General features: G+C 45.6%; 1 pseudogene; it reads left to right on the top strand.

The window, feature by feature from the left end:
- Window positions 1–2,566: 2,566 nt before the first annotated feature.
- Window positions 2,567–3,099, top strand: LOC123050907 (desmethyl-deoxy-podophyllotoxin synthase-like; annotated as a pseudogene).
- The last annotated feature ends 334 nt before the right edge of the window (window positions 3,100–3,433 follow it).

Raw genomic sequence — 3,433 nt, 5'->3', positions numbered from 1 at the left:
TTTACGAGGCGTAAAAATGTAGTGTAGTGATGTAATAAGAGAGGAGTCTCACCCAGGGTGACAAATAGCGCGGCCCAAGTTATTGCACATCTAAATGATTAATTAACAACAGCTCACAAAATATACTAGAGTATTCTATTCTACATCTACCAACACAGATTATTCTAGTCATGTTCAGAAACTTCAGTCTCATCTCATCTTACTCTGCATAGCATCAGTATGTGATCACTTGGACTTGACCCATCCAGCTGGCCGTAAGGAGCATAGCTGCTGATTAAGTGCTAGTACAACTACATGAGTTACGTCCTGGTTCATGTGCATGGTGCCCTGGGCTGGTGTGACATGCTATTGCCCTGACCCCGGGCGTCCTGGTCCCAAGCAATTCTGATGTGGTATGTCAGCGCTGATTCCATGGCCTTAGGGCGTCGTGATGTTTATCGTGGCGCCCCGAAACCGGGCATCATGGAAATGGGTCATTTTATGAAATGTTTTTAAACCTGGGTCATTTTATATGATAGTATCGTCAATGAAGTCCAAGAAGTTGCGGGAAAATTACCTATCATGTTTAACGAACTAAATTGTACCCCACGCATTGGGAACCGGATCCTCTAACATTGTGAAGGAAAGTCACAGTGCTACAGTGTTTGCCTAGTGTAAAATGAAGAAGGAAAGTTAGGGACTGTTAGTAGGTAGTTAGTAGGTTGTTTATTGTTGGTATTTACTGTAGATATAAATAATTTAAAATTAATTTTATTTCGCCATCAATTTGATTGTATGTAATTACTATAAATGTACACGGTAGATCATCAATTTGCAAATTAATTTAAGTCATTTTAGCCATAATCATATGGATAGAAAGAAGGAAAGTTAGAGTATTGTATAGCTCCTCTAACTTTCCGTCTCAATGTTAGAGGATCCGGTTCCCACGCATTGCAATGGAAACTGAAGATATAATTTCTAAATATTGCATGAAGTATAGGTTCATTGCATCATACTAAAGAGAAAATATGAGCGATTTGTGAAAGAAATGGAAAAAAACCTTAACCCAAAAAGTTAAGCATGCCACAATTAAATGACCAAAATATTGTGTCAACTATGCCAGAATACTATGTACGCTACATGGTGGGGAGGGTCGCCTTGTCCAGATCAGACGATTGATGTTGGACTAAGCTAGCAAATCCACCGATTATAACACTTTGGATTATATGTGACTCTTTATAGGAGCAGGAAGGAATTTATTAATGTTTGCTAGCTGTGTTTATCTATATATATAAACAAGGTGTAGCTTGTTCATGGGTCGCCCCCTTTCCATAATTGAGTTCTTCCCCATTTTTGCATCGTTTTTTCGGAGATAGCATCTCAAGGTTTTTTGCGGGCATAAACCGTAAATAAATCATCCTGGAAGCAATTAACAAACCAATAGAACAAAAGGTGGGAAACACACGCTACCACATATATGTTTGGATATATTATATGGTCTGACCAAGTTACATGCTCGTTTTATAGTCAAGCTAGCCATGCATGCCCGGCTGCTGGTTATTTGTATATATGTTAGCGGCAGCTATGGAAATCAAATGAAACAACCCATGTCTATGGTCAAATTTTCCATGACAAAAAAGGCTAGTTCTACGGTTCTGGCTGCTAACTGCTAAAGATCAATCATTTTCTATGGTCATCAAGGGGGGCTTGACAGGAGGCTGCGATGGTTCCATAATTTCTTTCTTTATTATCGACATGACAGTAGGCGCGGCTATATTATGTATCACTCGGCTGACAACGAACTGACCATAACCTAGCTATACCTACCTGCCATGGAAACTATCTGGTGCTTCGTAGCCCTATCCACCCTGTTATACATTTGGTTTCTCAAGCTCGCCGCCGGCAGGAGCAACAGCCCAAGGAAGTCGCAGCTGCCGCCTGGACCATAGACTCTCCCCATAATCGTCGACAGCCTCCACCATGTCGTTGTTAGCATTAATCTTGACATTAGTTGTACACATGCATTTTTACACGTTGTGTGGGTTCGACCAAGTCATTGCACATATGCATGGTTGATTAGTATAGGAATTAGTGCCGGCCGGCGAGTCCTCCGTAGGATGGAGCGATTCCAGGGAGAGGTGGATGTGTCATGTGTGCCAGCGGGTTGTTAGCTAGCTTAGTGCATGGGTTAGTTGGTTAGTGGCCGAATGTGGAGGCCGGTTAGTGGCGTGAGTTCGTGGCACAAGTGCCTGAGTCCCTTATATATGCACTGCTTTGAGTCAATGGAAAAGAGGCCGTGAGGGCAGCAACAAAATGTAGCACTTGTGTCACTAAGGAGGATAGCCTCCCGACAAAGCTAGCTGGCTTTCTTCCTTGGTACGTGTGTGTGTGTGTGTTTTCTCGGTTTCTTCCATGGTGTGTATTCTGGAGATATATTCCAAGAGAGTTGTGAGAGGAAGAAGAAGAAGTGGCGCCGCGAGGAGAGGCGGCGCCAACAGTCGTCAGCACCCTCCCACACCGCACCATCACCGAGCTGTGTCACCGGCATGGGCCAGTTATGCTCCTCAAGCTCGGCGAGCTCCCTGCCATGGTGGTCTCCACCGCCGAGGCGGTGGCGCAGGTGATGAAGACCAATGACGCCGCGTGCTTCAACCGGCGGACAACCGGGTTGCAGGACATCATCGGCTTCGGCGGCCAGGGCATCATCTTCGCCGCCTACGGTGACCATTGGCGCCAGATGCGGAAGGTTTGCGTCATGGAGCTTCTCAGCCCCAAGCAAGTGAGGCGCATGGAGGGCATCAGGACTGAGAAGGTGAGCGACCTTGTCCGCTCCATCGCGTCCTCGGCCGGCACCGCAACCATCAACATTAGCAAGAAGGTGGCAGCGCTCAGCAACGGCATCGTGACGCGGGCCGTGTTCGGCGGCAAATTCGTGCGGCAGGAGGAGTACCTCCGCCAGGTCGATGAGATCATGGATCTCATGGGAGGCTTCTGCCTCGTCGACCTCTTCCCGTCATCGTGGCTGGTACGGCGGCTGAGCTGCGCCGGATGAAGAGGAGCTGTGGAAGCATCCTATGCATCATCGCCGACATCATCAACAAGCGCAAGGCTTGTTTCTAAATCAAATTGGCAATTAGTAATACTTTATTTCTTTTTATTATTTGGCAATTAGTATATAAATCAAATTGTATTATTTATGCACGGGCGTGTCAGCTCATGCCTTCCAACGTGATGGGCGCCACACCGTTTGATATGGGGGATCGGCCGCACATGTGATGATGATCCGATTGCATGCTACTTTCAGGTCCGTCGTGGGTGATGTTGTGTAAGCCGCACGTTAGTACATCTCATTAGTTTTTTAAATAACTCAAAATCTTGATCGGCCATGATCTAAGTTTTCTTTTCTAGTGCAAAGACATCTATTTTTGTATGTGTTCAAGTTAAACTCAACTTG

Source organism: Triticum aestivum, chromosome 2D (genome assembly GCF_018294505.1).
Source record: "Triticum aestivum cultivar Chinese Spring chromosome 2D, IWGSC CS RefSeq v2.1, whole genome shotgun sequence".
In the NCBI taxonomy this organism is placed as follows: Eukaryota; Viridiplantae; Streptophyta; class Magnoliopsida; order Poales; family Poaceae; genus Triticum; species Triticum aestivum.
The sequence above is the reverse complement of the archived record's forward strand: the minus strand, read 5'-3'. Positions and strand labels throughout refer to the sequence as shown.